At 39.8% G+C, this 25,373-nt stretch overlaps 1 protein-coding gene across 7 annotated transcripts in view; it reads right to left on the reverse strand.

Annotated features, from left to right (window-relative positions):
• The window catches only part of C4H4orf19 (chromosome 4 C4orf19 homolog), a 41,637-nt gene extending 19,034 nt beyond the window's left edge, over positions 1-22,603 (reverse strand). Inside the window, exons 1-3 of one of the 7 annotated variants that reach the window (XM_015624806.2) lie at positions 22,452-22,603; positions 21,873-21,942; positions 2,214-2,263 (exon numbers count right to left, since the gene is read on the reverse strand). The gene's annotated coding sequence lies outside the window, so the exon portion shown is untranslated. Of the gene's footprint in view, positions 1-2,213; positions 2,264-7,083; positions 7,218-21,872; positions 22,042-22,451 lie in introns of those variants that run through there. The other 6 variants (XM_015624807.2, XM_015624811.2, XM_015624805.3 and 3 more) reach the window with 6 other exon arrangements.
• Positions 22,604-25,373: the final 2,770 nt, after the last annotated feature.

The raw sequence follows: 25,373 nt of genomic DNA on the forward strand, positions 1-25,373 counted from the left end.
CCATAGGTATTCTTCCGGTCCTGGGTGTGTTTCCCACTGAACAAAATGAACCTTTTTGACACAGTTATTTGAGCAATTATTTCCCTAGTTACCATCTTGTGCTGCTCTTGAGTCTCTTTCTAGGGTTTTGGTTTTAAAAGCTATGTTTTCCTGCACTGGAGAGGTGCATGGGGTACTGCATTCTCTGAGCAGGCTGGGTGGTTGTCACTCTGATCCACCTATGGTCCTGCTGCATTAGGAGCTCCCACCCTGAAACTTTCAAGCACCACTCACAGGCTCTCTTTGTAGAATGTGTGAAGTCATAGAGCACTTTTCATAAAAGTCTCCCTCACCCTAAGGATCAAAGAGAGCTAGCATATTTTACTCACACTATACAGGGCTTCACTCTTCCTTTCTGGAAAACACAACTTGGTCTTCCAAGCTGAGCTGAAGATTGGTTGGTTGTAGACTCTAGGTGTTTTCCTTTGTAGATAAAGTGTTAGAATTCTGTGCTGTCCCCTAGAGTTTCATCAAATGCTTAGCTGTCAATAGTGGTTTTAATTTCCCTTTTAATTCAAATACTCTGAGGTTTGCATTCCTCTCATAGTTTCCTTCCTTTCTCTAGCAACCTTGGCCCTTTTGCTTTTGTGGTACCATTCAAATATTTTCTCTGCTGCCTCAGTTTCTCTGTTCTCAATTGACAAGTCTATTGTCCAATAGCTTTTTTGGGGGTCTTTTTGATGAGTTCAATTCTTTGTTGCAATGTAATTTTCAGTGTAACAAACTTCTGATTTCTATGCATTCTTTGTGATTGTGCCCATGAGTTTCACTATGATTGTTTACATATGGTTGTATTGTGCTCTCACTGCATTTTGATGGTAAAACTGATTAACCTTGCTATGAGTGGATTCAAAGCTTTTAAGATTCTGTTCTAAGTTCAAGAAAAGGAGCAGTTTTGTGAAATCAAAGCTGAATTTGAAAATCCTGAATTATTTCTATGAATGCTTGGAATGAAGAAGTAATCCTCCAACTGTCAAACTGCAAACTTCTCTCCTAGACTCTATAGGGATGAGAAAAAGGAAATGTAGGTAACTATAGGTGTCTTGTGTCTTGGTTCACAGAAGGAATGGAGGAGGAAGAGAAATGAATAGTCAGTTTTCTTTACAAAAAGTATATAGGAATTATAATCATGTTGATTATTTATTCCATCAAACTTTCTTGAATTTATTTTTTAAAAAATATATCAGTATGTCAGCTTTGAATACTGTCATCACATTGGTCCTTGTAAATATTCAACTTGTCACCAACAGCATGAAGAATGTAAGCAGGTAAGACACTATGCACCAGTTAATATTTAATGATGGTTGTTTAAGAATTCCTTGAAATCTGACCAATCTCCCTGATTCGTGAAGCACCTCATCAGTAACTGAAAAGGCACAGGTTGTTTCCTGAGTGGTAAAAACAAGCTGACAAAAGGAGAGAACTTGATTCACAGCTAAAAATAGGCTGTTTGAAAGAGCTCTGTGGTCTTGCCAGTTGTACAAGAGTTTTCTGGAGAATTACTACCTTTCTATTAGCTAAGGCACCTTGGGATAAAGTTGTCTGTTTAGTTGATTCTGCAACCCATTATCATATGCCCATTCATGCTTGGATAGAGGTTCTTAGTCATAGTCATCTGTTAGTGAGGCCCCTTTGGGTCACTGTCAGAAAGAGTTTTATGCTGTGTTTGCTTCACCACTTTTATAGACCATGCTGGACACTTTTTATTTCTTCCTGGTAACTGGTGATCATGAGCAGTTTTAGATGACAGTATCCTTGTTCCTGGCAGGCTTTTTGCTGTCTGGACTATGAATCACAACAAGATAAATTTGCCTTATGTTTTACCAAGTGTTGTACAGAATCATAAAATAATCGATTGAAAGAGAGTTCTTCTGGTCCATCCTTTCACTCTGTCAATATAGGTCTACAGCATGGTATGAAACATGTAACACCCAGGTTTAGCTCATTTGCATTGCATAGGAAGCTTTGATCTTTTTGACCATGTCTGCAGAAGCAGCATATGGCTCTGCTGGGCAGGTAATGCAATGTCAATATAATCTGTCTATGTTTATATAGTTCTTTATTGGTAAAAATCTCACAGGAGCTGAGGGTGAAAGTTCAGTACCCAAAATTTTCCACTTCTGTAACAATTTCCTGTTCCTAGCTTGTGTGTTAAATGTCTTCTGATTGCTTACCTCCAGCTTTCAGCCCCAAATGCTAGCAATCTGCCTCCTGTTTAAAGAACCTAGAAGAAGAAATAAACACACTGGTGTATTGCTGTATATATATTTGTATATATATATATATGTATATATATATATTTATATTTGCATATATCATTATATATATATACAGAGAGAGACATTGATATTCCCTCTGGAAGGGTTTGTGGCAATTTCTCTAGGTCTGTTATTAAATTTTTATCTTACTGTAGATTACACTGTTCTACAGGTGCCACTTTCTCATTTTAGAATTTTTGTTGTTACAACAAGTAAAACCATTACTGGATAAGAAATGTTTTATGATTGGGACCTTTTACAGCTTTATCCTACAAGTTGCCTGAGCAGGCAACAGGGATGTTGAGGTACACAGTTTCAGTAGACATTATTCAGCCAGCACTGAGAAACCATGACAGACAGTTCTCTGCGTGGAACAGGTATATTTCTACATTTGTAGAAACTGAGGATGTGAATGAAGCCTTTTGTATGTTTAGAAGCTGAGAAATCAGCCTATCCAGATGTTTCAAAATTAATTAACTATAAGGAGTGAGCAAAACCGGTTCTTGAAGCTGTCAGTGCCCATAAATCATCTCTGTTTTTATTTCTGAGGCAGGACAAGAGCATGAATTTAATTAATGGGTTTGACTTGCTCTGGAAACACACAGTAGAGCAATCGCCCTACCCACACCTTTCACAGATGCTGTAAACATACAAATGCTATTGTGTATTTACTCCTGAATGCTTTCCAGCATCATTGTGCTAGATACAGTTGAATGCCTCAGGCAGGTGACAAAGCAATGACCACAACAAATCCTTGTTCTTTGGACACGCAGATCAGAGGAGCAGCAGGTTAGCTCCTGTTTTCTTGGTTCCGGCCAACTTCTGCTTAACAAAGGCATTAGCAATGCCTGCAACAGAAAACTCCAGGGGAAAACTAAAAGAGTGGGTTTGTCTATTTTACATGATTGGGAATTTAATTATAAAATGAAAAAAATACCAAGAAGATTTATTCTGCCACTCTGGTTAAAAAAAAAAAAAGAAAAGGAAAATCTCTTTTTTAAAAAAAAACCTGTCTGCAATGGATCACCAGGACTGTCTCTGCATTGTTTGGTTTTTATTGTATTTTAAGTTCTATCTTATTAAGTGTGAAGAGACACAGAAACTGTCAGGCTGGATCAGACCCCCATTCGGTGCTGTCGTCAGCTCCAGGTACCTCAGAAGAAATTGTGCAAACACCCTTGGTATTATGGGGAGCTGGAATTACATAGCATTTACATCACATCAAACATGGCTTTAAGTCTCTTGTGTCTGAAAACTTACATTCTCCTTGAACATTACACTTGTCAAATTTGATTTTGTCATGTTCACTGTTGTGATGCTGGATAGTGTTTAGGTTTTTTTCTATGGAAACTCATGATACCCTTTCCTTTGGTAATAAATTTATGGATGGCAATTGCCCAGATTTGTTATGCTGGAGGAAGAATTTTGTTTGCTCCTGGGCTAGTTTCTCTTTTGTCCTGACTGAATGTTCCCCCTTATTTATGTTGTTATGTAACAAGATGGTTACACTTTCCCTTTAGTAGGCAAAGGGTAGGATTTCATTGTCTAGACAGCTAGAGGACTTGAAAAAATGTGTACTAATAAATGTGGCTTTTTTTTCAATAAGAGGGAGTTAATCAGAACATTATTTGAGCTCCTCTATATGGATGGGACTTTAGGTTAGCGTGGATGTCTGAGATGTGGAGATAATCTCCAAGTAAATTGGAAAATAGGGATTCTTTATTCAAATACTGAAATAAACTTGAAAATACTGAAAAAATGGTTGAATGTTGCTTTATATGCTCTATATGCCCCATGTTGCCAACAAGTGAGAAAGTATTCTGTAAATTATAGGTGCATAATGGCATTCACCCTCCTATGATTGCTTGAACCATGCACTAAAAATATAAGTTCTTGCTATTTTCTTGTTTTTGTTGTTGCTTAGATAGTCTTGTAGGAAAGGACATTTCTGGGGCTTCAAAGAGAACTGAAATTCAGTTCTGAACTAAAATTCAGAACAACATTTCTAGGCCTGTGGTGAATGCATTTATGAATATTTACCTGGAAGTTAAGATTTGGAGTAAGTGTTAGGAATGAAAGCCACTGAACATTTTAATCTGGCAAAATCCTCAAATCTCTCTTCCTTTCCCTATGATGCTTATATCCTGACAAGATCCATGATACTTGTTTTTTAGAAATACATGCTAAAAATATCCATGACAAATATAAGTTAAAAAAATGCTTCTTTTCTACATTTAAATATTGAAACACATCTATGGCTGCACTGGCCAAACACTGACACCAGTAATTCTGGGAAATATTCAAAAAAAATGCCAAGCACTGAGCAACTAGCCTTTGTGTTTGTTATAAGAGAACATTTTTAATCTAACTGCAGAATAAATAGTTTACCTTTCTCTTCTATATATAAAATGGTCAATTGAAGACTTTGATATTTTTAAAAATTATTATTACAGCTATATATGAAAGCATTTTATAACATAAAAAAGAAATTCAGCATCCTGATTTCATCAAACACAACTTTGCGTAAAGGCCATTTTGCACACTCTGACGTCTTATGTAGGGTGTTTGGAAAAGTAAATCATCATCCCACCTGCAATACTGGATAAGGCTGTTTTCAGTATAGGGAATATAGAAGAGGCTGCATTTTTTCCACTCCTTTTTACCAAGGCTTGCAGCATGCATTCATATGAACTGTAATTTACTGCTCTTTAGCCATCATTGCTGTGTGTTCTGCTGTGTCTTCTCTCTGGCAGTGGGCCTTCCTTCAAGGGGAAGAAACTTGTTTGGTGGTTAAGCTTGGTGAGGATGGACTGTGAATCACTTGTACTTGAGCATTAAACTTGGCTCTGTATTGTTTTATTACTTGATTGTTGACGCCTCTGGCAAATTAAAGGCAAGGCTTTATCCACAATCATATCCTGAGTTTAGCTGTTCACAGAATCATGGAATATTCTGCAAAAGGGGTCCACAAGGTTCCTTCAGTCCAACTTTTAAGTGAATGTCCCATACAGGGATTGAGCCCAGAACCATGGCAGTATTAGCACCATGCTCTGTCCAACTGAGCTTATCTTGCCTGTCTCTACATTGTGCCAGGAGCTTTGTGGGCATGCACTGGGGGAAAGGCTTCTTTCAGCCTTTGTGCTGTAGGGGAAAACTCTGAAGATCAGTGTCTGACTGTAGTGCTCTGGTGTCACCAAGCAGTAAGAGGTGACTTGCAGCTGGGCAGAGCCAAGGATGTCCTCCTCATGTTTCCCTGATGCTCTCTTCCCTGCAGGCCCTCAATGCAGACCTGCTGTGAATCTTCTCTTTGCTTGCCCTTACTGAGGAGCTTGTGTTGTCTGTATTCTTATGACAAATCATGTATTTTCTGGTGGAGGGGAAGGGGAGATGTGTGTGCTGTAGATGTCTCTTTCCACTGCCTTTTTCATTAGAACTGTTTGATGTGGCATGTACTACCTGATGCAAATATATCCATATGATTAGATACTCTTGCCAGCTTTTATCTGGGTTGCAGGTATCTTGTTCAGGGCCCATTTCTGTGAACAGTATTCCCAGACACCCAGGCATCTCCCAGTCTCTGACTGTTTTCAGGCAGTGGTGACAAAGCAACGTCTAATTTAGGTACAAACATTAGTAAGGTTTCTGAATAGTGTAATTCACTGTCAAAAGCACTTTTTTTTGGCAAAGAGCCATGGGGAGCCACCTCTAGAAATAGGATCTTCCTCTCATGTTTTTGAGGATGTGGAAATGGATCATATTAAATCATGGGCTATAATTTAGACAGTGAGAAGTTTGCAGACTGATTCTTTTAGTAGAAAAATCCCTTGAGGAAACACATTATGTCTATAATTCTGCCAGTCAGAAGATTAGAGAGTCAGTCAAAAACTAACTTACACAAATGGCTTAATAGTAAAGATTGTGCTAATAGAGGTAAGAAATTTAGCTGAAGTCTTTTGCTTAAGGCTGTGAAAATTGGGTGACTTGAAAAAATGGTATTTCTTTTCCAGAGATGTAGTAGAAAAACGGTCTGAGCTATAATTAGTTGAACCTGGTGCTTCTATTGCAACATTAGGAATAATTGTAGTAACTTAAATTTGTGGTTGAAAGAATCCCAATGTGCTTAGCATTTGGTTATATATTTGGATAACTTATGTAGCCTTTAGGGCTCAGATTTCAGAGTGGAACTTGTTCATTATAATTTGTAATTGTGTGAATATTATACTGACACAATTAAAGAATGAGCCAATGTGAAACTGAGGTGCTTCAGATGACATTTTTAATCCTCAGTGCTAGGAAACACAGCCTTGGGAGCAGGTTCTCCTCAATCAAGTGAATTGCAGTGGCTGCTGCTTCTTCCTCCTGCTTTTGGTAGAGTGCATCTTCCTTTTGAGAATGAGTTTTTCTTGAGAGGGTGGAACCAAGTTTTGTCCTGCTTCAGAATTATGATACTAAAACTGTTCCACTGATGAAGAGTAGAATGAATGGGTGGGCCCTTATCCTATAGTTGATATACATTTGGGTAGCTCATCTTACATCAGTAATCAGTGTAATCAACCCTTGCTAAAAATGACACATATATTTGGTTTACTGTTTGCAATTCTTGTACCCACAGTGTGAACACTCCTGTCACATCTATGGGGTGGCATGGGGGTTGCAATCCAGGGGAGTCTGGCTGGTGTCTTGCTGGTGTCTGCATCAGAGCAGCAGGAGCACAGTCCTGGAGAGCCAGGACTGGAGCAGGTATCAGTGAGGTCAGGTGTTAATATGAGGCTTCCTCAATACTTACTGCTTTTCCTGAAGTTCCCCAACATGTGTGTGGGAGATGGAAAGCTGTACCCAAAGACCAGAAAACCCCATTGCCAAAGTAGTCAATATTCTCCTGCTTTCTGTGCGTGCATAGACCAGACTGTGGTGGGGCACCTCCTCTGGGTGAGAAACATAGGAGTTTTTTGTTAAAATTTAATGTTCACATAGGGGCACAAAAGGCACACAAAATCCTGCTGAAGCTAGCTTCTCCTTGTCCATTTGAAGTTTCTAGGTTTAATGCTGGCATTATTTTCGTCCTCCAGACAAATTAAAGCTCAGGAGGAGGCATCAGCAGTGAGTCCTCTAAGCAAAGATGGAGATTTTGAAAGTCATTTCAGCAAAGCAGGCAATAATGAAGAAGATTTTCAAAATGAAAACAGTTCCCTAATGTTGGTCTCTAATGCCTTTTCAAAGTGGATAGCAAAGGTGTTTTTCAGACAAGCTACTGCAATTCAATTAAACTGACCTAATTTTTATGTCTTCTCTTTCTGCTACAGATTTCCACACTGATACAATTTAGCTTTCTTAAAATCATGTTATGGCTTGGAAGGGATTTGGGTCCAGCACTGTTAATTGACAGAGTTTAAATACAGGAAATGTTCCCTAAAGCTTGCCTAGTCTGTATGTTCATGTGAGCTAAAAGACTTCTTTGGTTTGGGCAGATGAAAATTTTTAAAAGGAAACTAAGCGTTGTTGCAACCCAGGGCAAATGCTACTGGGTGTGACTTATGCAATATATATATATATATATATATATATATATATATAGTTTCTCAATTAGCAGTAGAGATTATAGGCCCACTCTTCTATATTTATATAAATGTCTTTGTGCTGACTGCTCACAGTGACACACTAAGCAGCACAAGCTCTCACAAAACACCTATAAACTCAGTCGTGTGCATCACATCCCACAGTTAGCAGAATTGGTTATGCATTTAAAGCAGCTTTATCTAGAAATAGAAATTCTTACTGGGCTTTCTTCAGCAGCTTCTGCTTTCTTTATTTTACCTAATTAAATGCCAATTTAAAATGCATTGATGACATCAAAATTTGAATAAGATTATGGAGTGATGGTTCTAGGTTCCAAGCCTTTGAAATAAATAAAAGTTATTTTCAAAACATGAAAAACATGAAATTACTTTTTCTTGCAACCCATTCCTTAATTTAAAATTGCTAATCCTATGATACAGATAATCCAAGCAACTGTTTAAGCCTGAAGCTTAATTTGGCCATAGAAATGGTGCTGCTGTGAAGCAAAAATAAACTAATAAATAATCCAGATTTAAACCAGTGCATCATTCTTTTGTACAGAATTGCTTCAGTTTAACTATGCTAGTGCAACACCATCCTTTTTTTTTAGAGCAGTGAGTGGTACACATTGATCTTTCCACAAGGTGCTTTGGCAATGGTTTTGCAGCTGAAGCAATGTTGCTGTGGCATTTAATACAGGCTGGGTTGCCACATTTCCCTTGCCAAGAGACCCCTGCCACGTGCTGGTGTGGGACTGCCTTCCTTGGCAGGTGTTGGCATTTACTTGCAATATGCACATGCAGGATTGAAACCAAAGGGATAGTTTTAAAGGTGAAGGACATCCTCCCTCTTTTCAGTTTTTGTTCACTTCATATCTAAAGAAGGTCTGAAATTCAGGTATTTATTTCTCTGTTGTGATTTTAACTTAGTAACTGGGTGTGATTTGTATGTAGTCCAGAGATTTGAAGCAGAAAATGCAATGCAAAAATTTTTATTAATTGAAAGTTGTTACTCAATACTTTTTTTTTGATTTTACATTCAAAAATTATATGTATCACATCTTGAATGAGCTTTATCAAAATTTTGAAGTCACTGAGGATAGATAAGTCTAGCAGAGACATCCTTTTTCTGCAATGCAGTTACAGATGTCTGGTACCAGTCTTTCAGTCATGTGATTTCATTCTTTCAATGGATGTTTCCTCAGCTTTGACAAAGCCTATTTTTTAATGTTAAAATCAGTTAAAATCCTGGAATTCAATTTTGCATCCCAAAGCAAATAATGATGCAGGACTTCTTTTTTACAAATCACATTTAACTGAGGGCTTAAGTGATTTATGGGAACTAAGAATAAATAATACCTCCAGTAAGAACTTATTTTTCCTCTCAGCTGTTGAAACTCTTTCTCAGTTTCCTCTGACAGGGATGCCTGTGTGGACCAGGGATTGGAGCCTGTAAGGGTCTGTGCTGTCCCTTGCAGTGTTCTACATCTTTCGTTGTAGTGATTTACTGTATACACTGCCCAGATTTTGACATCTGGAGGCATTCCTATTTATTGTATATTTTTTTTTCAAATGGCATGTGTTAATAAGGATGAGTAAGGAAAGGTAAGTCTGATTTACAGAAGCAACAAAGATGTAGCTTTGTTCTGGTTGAAAAAAGGCAATTTTCTTGTGGTTTCTCTTTAAAACTCTTTGTGAAAAGAGTACTTCCCCTTTATAGCATGATGTTTGTGATGGTCCTTACCTATTTAAGAGAGCCTTGAGGTTCTTGGGCCCCTGGAAAAAAATATCAGAACAGAGTTTTTGTGCTCCTTCACAGTTTGATATCCAGAGAACTGGGCTGCCATCCCAGCTTGGATCACAGTGCTGGAAAGACGAGATGGTGAAGAGACAGGAAAGTGGTTGAGTTTCTAATGGAGACCCAGAAAGCTGCTGGAGTCTATCAAATCCGGCCTTGTTCATGTCAAAAAGATATCACAATTCATTTCAGCTAGGATAGACAGGCAAATCTGCATAAAAATGCAGTCAGTGCTCTCCTAACCCTTCTGCTATCTGATCAAGTTTCAGTCTACACATCTCATTGTGTTGAGGTGAGGAAGGGGTCTGAAGGAATAAAATACTTTTGACCTTTAAAGGAAAGAAGGCCTTTACACACTGTGCTATCTGGCATATTACCTCCTAAAATCCTTTAATTGTATCAAGCTGTATGTTTTTATTTTCTCTGTAGCAAAATGTTCTTTCAAAAGTGACTTATGAGTGACTTGCTGTGAAGTTTCCTGTCACAATTACGTTTCTGTGATGCTGAACTGCTGCTAAGACTCAGCCCTCTTCTCATCTATTCCTTCTGCTGTATGCATTTAAAGGGAAAAAGTTAATTTAAAGCTTCACAATGAACAAAAGTGCTGAAAAAACCACGAGTCTGCTGTGGCTAGAGTTTAACCCAAGTTCATAAGTTGAGAGCCTGTGGTCAGACGCCTTGAGACCTGCAAAAACCATTGCATTGCCCTAAGACAGCTGGAGCTGAGGGTGTCTCTAAGGTGTGCCCCTGGCTCTGAGTGCAGCACTGAAGGGGCCCATGGCAATAGGGAGAAGTGGTTTTCCCCAGAGGTGAGACAGAGACAGCTCTCGCTGATTTCCTCCTTTCTTCCTGTAACAAAAGTTGTGTTGGTCAGTTCCTTATTCAGGTGGTATTTAATTGCCAACATGGGAGTTTTCAAAACAAGCCTGTGGCTTAATTTGCAATACCTGCATTTGTCTGTTAACACAACTTGTGCTGTTTAACACTTGCTGTGTCGAAACACCAGCACTGCTAAAGCCTGAACTGGGAGAGGAGACAGAAAACCCTTCACTAGTGTTACTTCTGGAAAGGAACACTCTGCATGTGATGCTGTACAAAAGGAACAAAGCTTGGCTAGTTCAAGCTATATTGAAAGATCTGTTGTTTGTTTTTTGGTTGTTTTTTTTGTTTCATTTATTACCTTTTCAGATAGTAGAAAGTTTTTCAAATGGGAAAAAAGTGCGGAAGCTTGGGAAATGATGTCTCCATAGGCAAAGCCTAAGAAGAAGGAAACAGGTGGCAAACATTAATATGAGGAAAATTAGCTGTGTGTTTTGGGTGGAGCAATGATTGGGGAGGACAGCTTTGTGATTAACAGGCCTGACTAACTCCCAGCAGTCTGGCTCTGCTGCCACTGCCTGCTATTGTTCTAGTTGTGGGTGCACTGCAGGAGTGGTCCATGGCACACAGCTTTGGTCCAGCTCCAGCTGTAGTCAAGTGCCATTCCATGGCAAAACAATTCACAATTCCCTGCCTGGCTGTATGGGATGTTAGGGTTTTTTAAATGCATGAGACACTGCCTAGCAAAATCTGTTTAGTTGTCTTAAGTCCTGTTACTGGGCTTGACAGCAGCATGCTACTGGTAGATCCCTTCTGTCTGAGCAAGGCAGCTTGACAGCTGCATTATCCAGAGCAACTTTAAGTTCACAAACCTGTGTTTCCTTGACTTTGGAGAGTCCCTGCTGCTCTGGATGAGCTCTGAGCCACCTTATGCCCAGTGCAGACACTGGAACCCACTGCTGCCAAAGCCACATGAGGCAGTGGTCACCACAGGTTGTGCAATAGCCTCCTGATGACACCCATTATTTGGGATTTCAGGTACCTGCAATTATGTGCCTCTTAAACCCAAAAGGATTAAAACCCAGAGCATTTATTTCTCAGGGATAATGTATTTAATAATAAGCAAGGTGGGATTGGGTTGTGCCTCCTTATTCTCCCTAAAGTAAGGATGTGCCAGAAGCCTGGATCCAGTCTGGACCAGTCTAGGTAATGTATAAATGTTTAAATAGGGTGCGTGTTACTAGGTGTCTCTGGGACAGCCAAAGTAGCAAGGCCTTTATCCCTTGTGCTGCTTGTAGGTGCTTTCCAACAAGGAAATGCTACAAACCCCTGATGGTAGCTCAGAGACAGGGCGCCTGTAGCCTCCTTGCATGGGGAAATCCTGCAGGCAGGGAGGGGAAAAAACCCTGAAATATAACAGGAGCTGGGTAATTGTACACTGGGAGTAACAAACACCTTGGAGTCTTTCAGGTGTCTCAGCTGGGTGCTTCAAAAAGGCCATTCATGGAAAGCTTTGTGGTAATCAATTGCAATCTTACTTCCATAAGGAGATCTTCGGGCCTCCTGGAAAGCAAAGGAAGTGCTTGGAAAAAGTAGAAAGAGCTCAGGCTCTGTTTCAGGCAAGCATTTCTTACCAGGTCTTTCAAGAAGGTTTATTGACATAAAGGGTAAATCATATTTGTACTGTATTTTGCTGGACTAGAAATACATTGTTTTGCTGTCTGAGAAAAGTGAATTGGCTCAGTAAGGAGATTTTTCTCAAATCAGGCATTTCTAGCCTTTGTTTTCCACATAGGTGTGTTATTTTTACAATGGGTGGAAAGTACCAAAAGATCTCTCTGTGTGGGAAGGTGGCATGGGAGGAGGGTGAAGATGGTTCTGCAAACATGCTTATTTCAAATACCACCCTAGAAAGAGGATGCAGATTTTTGGAGACTGGGCTCCATGTGGTAGGTGGGAGGGGGTTTCTGTGCTATTGATTAATTTCAAATTGTGTGGGATTTTCCTGGCATAGTGCACAGGGTCTTTGCCAATTTAAAGTTAATTTTCCTTCTGTCAAAGAAGCTGCAAAAGCTGTGTGAAGAGAATGTTTTGGGGATGAAGGACTCCAGTATCTGCAGGCCTTGATGGAGTTAACCTTTCCATTTTGTTTGGGAGAATGAAAATTACTTTTCCTGAGCAGTAGTGTATTTATTCATGTAGATTCTTTTGCAGTAAATTTTCATTTCCAGGACCTTACTCAGGAAACTCTGTATGGAGCACAAAAGGCTTTTTTTTAGTGTATTATGCTCCTTACTGGGAATGCCATGGAGATGAGGAAAACCAAAACAACCTGAATAAAGAACAAATCCTGCAGGGTAGCAGTAGACTTGTACAGGCTGAGAAACAGAAGGCGAAATCTAGAAAACAGGAGGCACTTGGTGGACTCAGTCCTTGGGTTAGAGAATTTGTGCCAGTATCTAGGTAAGCTGTTCAACCGTGTTAACAGTGCACAGTGAGTTCTGTGGACAGAGCAATATTGCAGGCTGTAGGAATGTGAGATAAACTAGACTTTTACAGGCCAGAAAAAAGTCTGTTGTACTGAACAGAGAAATCTCAGTCTATGATTAACTTGATTTCATGTCAAGAGCAGAAAATACAAATCTAGGCTCTTTCATGGCATGATGCTGAACAATACAAGCACAGAACATACCACTGCTGGATTATTTGTCCTAAATGTACTCTCTAGAAATTCACTCAGGTTTAGTTTATGCTAACAAATACTCATTTTGTGCAGCTGTTACAGGAGTGCAAAACAGGATTGCAATAAGCCATGCTCCTGGGGCTCATCTCAAATGCTGGCCTCATGAAACTTTTTTTTTTGCACATTTGCCTTTTTTGCATCAAGCTAGAAAGATACAGAGAATGGAAAATAATTTCAGAAAATAAGAATCAGTGGTTTACAAACATCATAATTGTTTGACAGAGGCAATTTTAATTTATTTGGCAGCTTAACAAGCTAAGGAATCAACAGATTGTGGGGGAAAGATGAAACTTGAACTTCTTGAAGGGCAAATAGAACCCACAGAGAAAAAGAGACAATGTTGGTTTCACCATTTCAAAGAAAAGATGACTAGAGGATAGAAGAAAAAATTGTATTTTCTGTGGCTGTTGGATTTCAAGTTATAACTGGATTTTCAAATTGGAATGCAAACAGAAGGAAAAGATACTGAAACCCTGTTTATAAATAGCTTGAGTTTGCAGAGTTACACCCTTGGTTTGTTACTGCTAGCTCAAAGTGAGCCCTACACAAAGGAGTAGGTATGACCCACAAAGCACATGCTATAAATTCATTGTTCAGACAAAACCTATGTTTTCCTGGCAAGACTGAAACAGAAGATGATGAATTAACAGCTTGGCCACTTGCCCGAATTCATAGCTCCTAGAAGGTCTGAGAATCAGACAGCTATGCATGGGGAACAATGTTTAGGCTAAGGCATACACAGAAGAATGGATTTTGAGAAGTCAAAATAAAACCTGTAGAACAGTGTACTTGATACAGAAGAGTCAGTTTTGAAAGAAAAATTTGATTTTGCTTATGTAAAAAAACAAAACACCTCACCAAGTTGTCCTGCATGAAACCAGTGATAAAAAAAAATTATCACGTCCTTCATTTTTCCTTATTCTTGTTGATTTTTAATTGGATCATAACATGAAATGCAGATAAGTAATATGGCTTTCATTGTGGCACCTGGAGAAGATGCTTTTTTCATCAGAAGAATTTTACATGTTGTGGGAACAAATTTAGTTTATTCTGTGAGCAAAACAATAATATTGTTAATTATGTCAGGTACTGGTGGTCCAGAGTTTATATAAATGCCTGGCATGTTAGGGGCACCAACTGTTTATAATCAGGTATTTCAGTGAATGGTAAGGCAGGCATGTGCATGGCTCAGGGAGTTATTTCTGAGACAATCTTGCAGCCTATAATCTAGAACTGCTTAGACCTAGACACCCGTGGGGGTGTTCGAGAAGGATCAAATATGTGCACTAAAATTAGGAATCCTTCTAAAACAATATAAGCCATATCAGTCAGCTTCCTTATCAGATTTTATCTGTGTCTTCTCTCGTATCAGACATAGCCTGAAAGATACTAAAACATTTATTTTTCCTTCAGCCCTTTTTTGGGGGGTGATGGTGGAGTGAAGTGTGTCTTTTCCCCCAGTTTCACTGCTCAAGATGCTTCTACACAATGCTGCTTTTACATAACAAGTGTGGAAAACATACCAGGACACTGTTTTAAACTTAGTTGTTCCTGAACATTTCACATAAAGATTGGTCAGCAGAGAGTAGAAAAGCATAGTTACAGAAGACTGTGAAAATGGATCACAAACTTTTTAAAGCAGAAAAATACTCAAAGCAATTATAAATCATACTCAAAAGTTTTCAAGCAATGACTCTGATACAATACTTTAATGAAGGCCTCTTTATGTACTATGACATTTTCTCTTACATGAGTTCTTTTTGATTCAAAGGGGTTTTCTTTCTTTTAAATACAGCACTTAGATTAAAGTGTAAAGCATAGAGATAATTTAATCTAGAGCTCTTTAGAGTGCAGGTGAACTTTTTTATTTGGTTATTTTAAACCAATTTCCTTCACAGACATTGAGTGATGATGGGTGGCTAAGGGAATGATTAGACACAATTTCATGAACAAGAGCAAAGAGCTTTTACGTTGCAAATACAGTAACTATTTCTCAGAAGAAGGTAGATCCAAAGTATTGACCACTGCGTCAAAAAGGTCCAAATGTTGCTAAAATGTGATAATGGTGAGATAGCAGTGAAATACAGCTGCATTTCTGTAGTATTATTGAATTGCTGATCTTGATTGCATTTGCAACCTTTTTTAGTCTCTTAGTAGAACAATACTTAAAAACTATAGGAAAGGATTCATTGCCTTAAAAGACTTAGTTTGTCTGGCATCAAGACAGCTTAGTAATTTTTTTTTTCTTTCTTTAATCCTGTGCAAAAGAATGGTGTATAGTCATCAAAATTATCCATGAAGGTTGCATTATCAGGTCTAATTTGCTGGAATGTGGATTTGTTGGTGATGCTGTAATGCTGTATGCTAACACCAGGCTGACATTTCCAGCAGAACTCCTTGTTCCAGGGACTAGAAATGGTGTGTCTCAGGTCACACTGTCATAAAGCAAATATCTGCTGCTTGTGTTGGAACTTTATTTATTGGTCAGTCGACATATTTCCCTGTGATGAGAAAGTCACTGGGTTGGATTTTTAAAGAATGTTAGTCTCTAGAGGCAGATTTGGCTCTTAGGGCATTTGGGAGACTTGGATTCAAATTCTGCCTCCTACCCAGAGATGAGGGCTGATTTACCTCCTTGTTTCTCAAACCTGGCTTTCCCCCACGAGGAAAATCTGGGTAGCTATGTGCTCTGGGACAAACTATTTCTCTTTCACTCTCTGGGAGGAAAGTCCTGATTTCTGTGGTGCTTCTGTGGTCTTCTGTAAAGCTTTATTGTGGAAGGATGGCAGGGAAAGGAAAGAAAGCTGAGGCTGTATTTTGATGGATACTGGGTGCTGGTAATTGGATGTGGAAACAACAAGCTGACCTTTCCTAGCATCTAGCTTTTTGCCTTTGGCTTTCCTCTGTTTTCTTAAACGGTCTTTGAGGTTTTTTGATCATCTGTACCCTAGCAAATCCCTATGGTTTTATTCTATATAAACAAAAAGAGAATAGAAATGTTTTTGCAGAAGGTAATTAATGGGATAATTGCACTGACCATTAGTTTTTAATGTATATTGGTAAATATGACCTAGCCTTGTAGCAATCTGTGTGCATTCATCCAAAGCAATGGAAAATACTCCCAAGTGATTTTAATTTAAAAAGAGATGATAAGGACAAAAATTGGACATGGTACATGGTGGTGGCTCCTCAGAGCCCTGGTAGCCTTCCATTCAGGGCTGATGGCTGTAGTTTTTATTTAATTTACACTGAAAATTAAATCTTACTGTATTCTTGGTGTTTATCCCTTTATCTACATTTGCCCCTGAAATGGTGCCTGGCAGCTGAATCAGTATTATCTTTTCTGTGCAGACATTGCCTATTCACTACCAATGTTCAGTGGAGACATGCACGTACTCTGACAACAAAATTCTGCCGTGCAACATCTGCTAAATTCACATGGGGAAAGGGAATATAAAAACAAATACACAAAGGGCACAGCTACTGAGATGGTAAATATTGTTTTTTCCATGCCACACCCAAACCAGAAATAGAGACAGAGGAGGCCTTAACAAAGCTTGATTCAGGTTCCTGACAGCTGACAGTAGCTGCGTGTTTTTCCACTGAGCTGTAAGTGAACAAGACTGCCAATTTACTTCAAAAGCATGAATTAGCCTGAGACTTAGGCTTCTTTTACTATGAGTAGATCAGAAGTAGATGAGAAAAATAGCTCCATGGAAATGTGTAGTGTTAAAGTCATGTCAATGAGATTGCTATCAAGCTTGCTTGCCATAAGAGAGGAAGAGTGAAAAACACTTTTTTCGGAAGTAATAATCTGCCTGTGCTGCAGTAGGACAGTGTGGATTCACTGGCTGGGCAAGTGGAGCAGCTGGCAAGGGAGCCTGGGTTGGCTGCAGACTGCAGACCCAGGACTGGGAGCTGCCCCAGCACGGTGGAGCTGGGTCCTGTTCGGGGGGATTCTGCCCCAGCTCAGCTGTGGGATGGAGCACACAGCTCAGAATGGAGAGGAGGAAATTGCTGGGTGGCTGTGCCAGAGTATAGCTGGTGCTTCTGCATCCTGGGCTGTTGCACAGAGCTCAGGTGCTTAATAAGGTATATAAAACTGGGCACTCCCAAATCTACTGCTGATAAAACAGGGTTTCGAAGTGGCTGTGGGTTGAAGGGGGAAGTCAGTGTAGGAAATACAGTCCAGTCAACACATACAGTCATTGCAATGAATTTAGTGGGGAGGTTAGGTAGTCAGGGGAGGAACGGAGCTGCAATCTGGTGGGCCCTCAGGACTGTGGACATGTGGCTCCACATGGCTCATTTGAGTCACTCCATACCTCTCCTGCCTGAAAGCTGCTGTCGGATACTCTGCATCAGAGCGTAAGAGGACATCAATACTAACCTGCCTGGAAAAGTGCCTTAACATCCAGATGTACCTGCTCTGAGCATGGCAGATTGGGCAGATGTGAAATAATCTGTTTTGTTATGGTCTGAAAAATTTCTGTCCAGCACAAGAAAACCTGTACTGCTACCATGCTGTTTCTGCTGGCAGCACTGTGCTGGGCACCACTTGCATCAGGCTATTTATTTTCTCCTGTCCCCTGTTGGCAGTGTCCTCACACTGAATTTGATACTATTCCCTCTGGAATCAGTGAGAAGAGTTCTCAGGGTGGACTTCATGCTGAAAGGGTTTTCAGTCATTGGGTGTGCATTATTCTTGACATGCTTGTCATTCAGCTCCTTCAGAAAAGCAGATTGCCTGCAATAGCAAGGCATTGGACCTTGTTTACATCATATCATACAACTAACTGCTCTTTAATAGACAAACATAACTATATTAAAAAGCTAGAATTGATGCAAAGTTGAGCCAGGTCAAGCTGGCTGAAAAAAGTAAGCCTCAAGGAGAAGTCTTGTTATCCTAAATGGAAAAGTAACTTGTGTGAATTAGTAATAGAATATTCAACCAGAAATATTTTTCTAACCAGAAAACATCTGTGCCTTGCCGCAAACATCAATGATAAAAGTGAAAAAAAAAAAGGGAGTTAAGTAAACTTGTATAAAAATGACAGACAGAAAAAAAGTCACACAGGAAAAAAACCAACTTGGGCCTTTTTTCCCCCCTGCCTCCTCCTTTAAATGATTAAATGTTTGGTCTCCACACAACATATTCTGTTCTTAATAAAATTTTAATGTTCCTCTGTATGTCTAAGTGAAAGTGACCCAGAGAACAACTCACAGGAAAATTGCTGCCTTTTTTTTTCCCTTTCCAACAATTCCTTTTGACCTTTCTACAGTAACTAATTTATTTTGTCTATTTTGATATCAAACTTTCAATAAGTTATATTTAGTTGTTTAGGTATAAAACAACTACAGTATGTTTTATACCTATTCTCCTAAACAATACATCCTGCTTGCCAGCACTCTTCTGTAGGTCAGCAAAAACCAACAATTTTCATGCATCATTGCTCAGGCATGAAGTTTTGACATTGGATCTCCAGCATGATCAGGTGCTAAATGAGGTACTCCTGGTTAAGGAGTGGTGGGATTTGGGCACCTGCTCTAGTTAGCCATGCCCTCCCCACCATGACTGTTGTGTGGAAAGCTTGGGCATAGTCTGCTGACAGGTGATCATATATAATCCTCAGAAAGACAGTGTCTGAAGGAGAAATTATAAATTTCAAACAAATATTTATTTCCTGATTACATTTCATCATGTTTCAGTGGGTTGAGTGTTTCCCCCACCCCTGTCCTTTGTGAGACAGTATCAGTGAAAGACGTAACAATGCTGAGGCCATGTTTAACTGGATACAGTGCAAACACAGCAAAAGACCATCCCTTCCTGAAGGATGTGAAGAAAGGCTTTCCTCAGCTTTCATTCAGCAAAGTCTGAGAGCAAATACTTCTTGAGAGCAAATACTTGAGGTCGGGTACAAACAGTAGTGTGGTTGGAGAAGGGCCTCAACATTCGCAGATGTTTGCCTTGCATAGCGAACCACTTTTAAACAGGCTTTCCAAGGAAGGAAGTCACAATTCCCTTCACTTGCTCTATCTTCCCACCTTCCTAGAGCTGTGCAAAAATCATCGGGTTTATTTTCAGTATTAGTTTTAAATGTGGTACAAATTCCCTGAGATCTGGAAGCTGGAAGATCTGGATTGCCTTTTGATCAATGCTTGTCTTAGCTTTGGGGTAAAGAAAAACTGTGGTGTAAGGATCGTAGGTGAGGAGACAAAGATCCACGACTCATGCTCCAGGTGCTCATGAGGCAGACAGCCCCGTTTATTTTTCTGAACCCACTTAAATACTCAGTTCAAATTTCCCAGGCTAGACAGTCACTGGCTGATACTTCTCTCCCTGCCCAGTGTCCTGGCCAGTGGTGTGCAGTGGTTCAGGCAGGAATTAGGCTAGCTAAATTAGATTTGTGTTATGGCTAGACCCACCCTGTCCAGTCCAGACCAGCTGCACTGTGACACTACTGCCACAAAAAACTATTCTTAACTTCTGATAGTGTTTTGATTTTTGTATTTGCTTGGTTTTCCCCAGAACTGTAGAGGAAAATTCTCCCTTAGGTTTCCAATTATCTAATTTTCCAAGAACTTCTCTCTTCTTTTGGTTATGAGCAGGAAGTACTTGATTTGTGTCTTCACTGTGAAACAACTCTATATTTGGTTCTTTATTAATGTGACGAAGCAAGAAAATTGGTTGGTTTGTTTCATCAGGAAAAAAAAAAGGGTAATAATTAGAGCACTAGAAATTTATGGACTAAAATTGTGGGCATAAAAAATACCCAAGCTACTAGAGTGCTTGAGAGCAAGTGCCTCATTTGTATTCCTTTCTTTAGGAAAGGAGTTCAGGAAGGCTTCCTCTCATTCAATGGGCACTGTCATTTTGGTCACAGAGTAATTTCAGTGTGCATTGTACCTTCCACCCTACAAAAACACTTTGTGTAATTAATATTCAACCAATTTAACTACTGTGCTACTAAGCTGGTTTACTGTGACACACGTAACTTGTACAAACATTTCTTAGAAGGGACTGGCCACAGCAGGCTGCTTTTCATGTTTTGGGTGCAATGCTCCTCTCAGCGAAAGCCTGTGGTTGGCTGTTCACTTGGGAGCTGCAGTGTTCCTCTCTCTCCCAAGATATAAATGCAGCTTGGCAAATAAGCCCCTTATCTACAACAGTTTCTGAATAGATTTTTGTAAATAATATAGGCTCAGAAGTCAGTTATAGTAAAGTTGGAGCAGTTCTTTTAAAGTGTAGTGGTTTATTGCTACACTCCCATCGGCACAGTTGGGAGCCACTCTCTCAGAACATTGGTACAATGAGTTTGATAAAGAGATACTTCTTAGCTCAGGCTGATCTGGGCTGTTCTCAGGTCTTAGCCCTCCTCAACATGAGACCAACTATGTTTCAAGATGGGCACCCTGAAAGTGAATGACAATTTTTGAAGTGCCACTGGTAAACCTGTTTGGACTCAAACTTATCTTAAATACTGGTAATGATAACCCCCTTTTTTCCCCAAAGAATGTTGAGAGCTTAGCTAAAGCAAGTTACTTCAGGTATTATTATTCTCCATTTCTTTCAATATCTCCTAGCATTATGTGGAAACAATAAAAGAAATGTCTTTTATAGAATGAGCTGAGGAAAAATTACATTACTGGCAACCAACACCCGACCATTGTAGAAAAAAAAAAATAAACACTGCTTGCTGCTTTTGAGCAGTAGGAATCCTCGGGATGTAGCAATCCTATGATGCACTAGAGATCTTTAGTAAATTTGGATTCTGTAATCTTCTAGAATGCAGTCTTTAACTAAATTTCTATAAAGATATTTAAAAATTGAGTATTTAGAACACTGTCTGAAAACAATTTACAGTTTAATGAAAGCTGTGATAAGAAAAAGATCTTTGTGATAAAAATGCTTCCACTGTAGCCTTCAGTGCAAGTAAAAAAAATTAACTCCTGCAATATTACCAGAAATTGTGAGTGAAACTTTATTGCTCCGTGTGAAAACTGATATGCTTTAATGCAATTTAAAGTCTCAATTTAAAATAAACTGGTTTTATCTGACTTTCTGCTTAGTCTATATTTTGTAATTTTATTCTCCTTTTATGGAACACTAGTACTCCCCATCTGTCTTTCATTTGCTTTTGTGAGATTTTATTTTTAAATGTACCACATTCTAGGAGGGGAATTTAGAAATCATGTAAGTTCATTGAGGAAGCCAAATCTGTTAAAACACACTTGGATTACTGTGACTGAAACAATGTGCAATTCACGACATAAGGAAGTTAGAAGAGTTCTAAATCCCCTCATTTCAGACATCAAAGACAAACTAACTCCTCCTTCACCCCACATATGCCAACTCAACCACTTCAATAACAAAGAGATAAGTTAATAAGAGATATTTAAGTTAATAAGAGATATTTTAGAATGTTGCTTTTTAAATAGGTTTGGCTTAAAAATTGTTTGCTTCGGATTTCCACTGAGCCAACTGTATTTCTGAGTGTAAAAACAATCCTGACTACAACAGGTGGAACAAGTGAGATCAGATATTTTCAGGATAATCTTCTTAGACTGTTTTGAAAGTTAGAAAAGAGAGTACAAAATATGCCCTACAAACAGTTTCTCTAGAAAGCACAGTGTTACAAGTTAAAGAGAACTTTTCCTACCTGTAGCTTTTGTGTGGATCAGGAAGCGTAGCTTTTCCTGATTACAATCTTCCATGGCTTAGCTTGGCTTCTGCATTTGAATGTTAAATATGTAAGAATGCCTTGTTTAGCTTGGGAGTTTGCATGACCTCTTAATGAGACACTGTAGTTAGTGTCATTGGGTATTAAGGCATCATGTGACTGTAGATGAAAATAAAATCCTTTAAAGTTTGCATTTAATACTTCCTAGAATCTGTAACCCTTTACCTGCAAGCCGGATAAAAACCTGATAGAACTCACCGTTTTCTGGCCAGGGTTAAAAAAAGAAGAAGCGGAAGAATACGCGTCAAATAATTACTTTCCTCTGGGGCAGTCACAACCACCACAACAAAGCCCAAACCTGTCAGTGTATTCATGCTGCCACTTGCATATTCTTACAATTAAATCTCCCCATATCACAAACAGTGCTGGAGGAATTTGGCAGAAAGTTTCTCTGTTGCATGTTGCCTGGCAATGACATTTATTCCCCACTGTTTTGTGTGATTCTCTAAAGAGAAATTCAGCTCTAAGGTATATTTGCAGGCGTCATGTCACATTTACCTGTGAAAGCTGCCGACTTTCCTGGAGTCATTTTGAGTGTGGTGTTTCCAGAAGTGATATGAATGATGTCCTGTTGCCACAAACAGTTGAGAGAGTTTTCTCCGTACAGGAGGAGAGGTTTATGTTAGGCAAGCACCTGGGTCATGTGTGATCTTTAACACATGTACCGGGAAGCTGTAGAACAAGCCTCCTGGAAAGAACTGGCACTAAGATTGCATCACCCTAACTGCCTTTGTCGCAGCTGGGGGGTGCAAAGCAGGGCTAACAAAGACTTCTCAGTAGTATAAATAAATCTTTTTTTAAAATTTTTTCTTTTTTTTTTTTTGTTTTTTTTACTTATGTGAAGTTTGGCTGCTGTATTGAGTGGGCGTGCTGTTCTCACTCTAAACAACGCCGGCTTTACAGTTGCCTCCTTGCCTTGCAGGGATTGCATCCTCGCCTTCCCTGTGGGAGGAGGGTGCTGGATTACAGTCCAAGGGTTTGGTTTGCCCTGCTGTGTTCCCCTCGTGTCCTCTGCAGCGAGCTGAAGCCGACACTGTCAAACGCGTGTCAGCAGCGGGCAGGGCAGGCAGGTCCCCTGTCCCGGAGCAGGGACTCAGATGCGCCACCTGGCCACAGCCTCCCGCTGCAGGAGCCAGCACACGAAACGCCACGGGCCACCAAAGAAATTCATAAAAGCTGCTTTGGATATTCTTATTTTAAGCAGATAACTATGTCATAACGTGAAGACCAAGCGTCATTTGCAGGTTATGAGCTAGTGTGCTGCTAAGCTCTGCAACAGGTCTTTGGCACATTTTAAATATTTTTCTCTTGCAAACGATTAGTTTTAGCTGAAAATGGACTTCGAGAGCCAGGAAGTTTGTTAATACAAAACCTTCACTAAACTCTCCAAAGGCTCCCTGGTCAGTAAATAAAGAATTGCCAGGCTGACGCATGCCCAAGTTGTGAGAGAAGGTGAGGGGGACAGGAGATGCAGTTTAGGGCTACCTCTGCAGCATGAATCTGCAGCTGTGAGCAGCCCTGTGCACAGGATGTGCCTTATGGCCCATATGACCCATATGGTCACCCCATGGCCAACTTTGTATTTTTGCCTGTGGTATTTTGCCACTGTACTTGCAGCTGCTGGGCTAACGAGGTAGGCTAACAGCCCGAGAAATGTCCCAGTCGAAAAGCTGCGTTTTAGGCCAGGAGGCTGCTCAAAGCAAACACAGTGAGGCTGCCTTCCCCCTACTCCTGATGCTTGGCATCTTTTTCAGACCCCTTCCATGGCTGCTGTATTTTCTGTTGTTCCACAGACGGTTCATTCTTGAGATTTCTTGAACCAGCACCCAGTATTTCTGTCGTAGTAGGGAGTTCTGCCCCAGCTCCTGCAATCCTGACTGTGCTGTAGTTTTCTGTATGTGCCAACTGCTGGGATCTTTCTGGGTTGATTGCCTGACAGGTTTTTGCAGATGTGTCTTGAAGGAAATGATCACTTGTCTCACCAATCCATAGTGCTTGCTCAAAAACACGGGTGGGACACTTTTTCAAAGGAAAAGTAGTTGAGGCATTCAGCCTTCAGAAATCCTCTTTTCCCTCTAATCTCATTCTTGTACCTTAGTCGACTGTTTTGGCTGATGTTTTCTGGAGAATGTTCCTGCTGTGATAGAAGGCTGCCTCGAAAAATTGCAACCTAAAAGGCTGACTTTATGACTTCATATGCTATTGTTAATGTGATATTACAGTGGGAAGTGCTGGGCAATTTACTAACAAGCAATGGGATAAGGTAGGCAAATGGCAGCAAACTGTCCAGTTGCTTTGGAGATGTTCTGTTTTTATCTGTGCTACAGCCTGTCTGCATTTTTGCTTCATCTCTCACCTTGCAATTCTGTGTATTTCACTTTAAATGTGCTAACTAGATCTATTTTAGTCTAGGAGCTTTCTCACATGCACTGAGATGCATGTGTAATCAGAGATGTAGTAGGAGAGCAGGCAGATGATTTTATTTATACAGTATTATGTGGTGAAAGCTCTGACAGTGGGAACATGTGAACACGCCTTAAATCCATTTTTGTATATTCCCTGCTGAGGCTGGAGAGGAGAACACTGAGCAATCACCAAAAGAGCAGGTGCTGCAAATGCAGAGTGTACCATGGCTGGGAACACCACAGGGGCTCTGCTGAGTCGGATGGTAAGCAGGGGCAGCACAGGTCTGGGATGGCAGGGAGAGGAGCTTGGTAGGGGCAGATTTTAACAGTTGCTTGGAGAAACATGATTTTAAGAGCATGTTATACTGGACTAGAAACATTCCCTCACACTCTTCTGCTCATTGGCCTCTGTTTTCAAGTGAATTCAGCATCGTATAGCTTGTCCTTGATAGTGCAAGACCCTTTTTCACAGAAGCGTGATGGTTCAAACTGCCCCTTCTGGAGAAACACATGATAAAATGCCTCACCCTGCCTTGAGAAGCATTGTGATGACTATTCCTGCAGCCTTTGACCTTCCTGTTAAAACTGAGAATTGAGATTATGAATTAGATGCACACTGAGATAATCAGTTCATGCCACAAAAGTCAGGAGACTACCTCCAAAATGCAAGGAATGGTGTTCTGTAACGAGGCTGGAAAGGTAAACTGCAGGAAAAAATGTAGCTCACTGGCCTCTCTGCAGCCATGTGGTGATCAAGGAAGAGATATTGAGTAATGCCCATAACAGGCTACAAGAACCTGAAGTAGGTTATATTTGTAATGATTCTTAGTAACAAATCCTTGTTAATGAAATCTTTCCAGAGGCCCTAGTCCACACTTGGATGACTATCTGGTCAGTTTTATGATTATCTTAAAAAAATGCATTAAAAAGTATGAGGAAGAAATAAAAATAGATTTGAAATAAAAAAACTAGAAGATATAAAAATAGATTTCAGAAGTCTGTCCTTTTGCAGTCT

Source organism: Parus major, chromosome 4 (genome assembly GCF_001522545.3).
Source record: "Parus major isolate Abel chromosome 4, Parus_major1.1, whole genome shotgun sequence".
Classification (NCBI taxonomy): Eukaryota; Metazoa; Chordata; class Aves; order Passeriformes; family Paridae; genus Parus; species Parus major.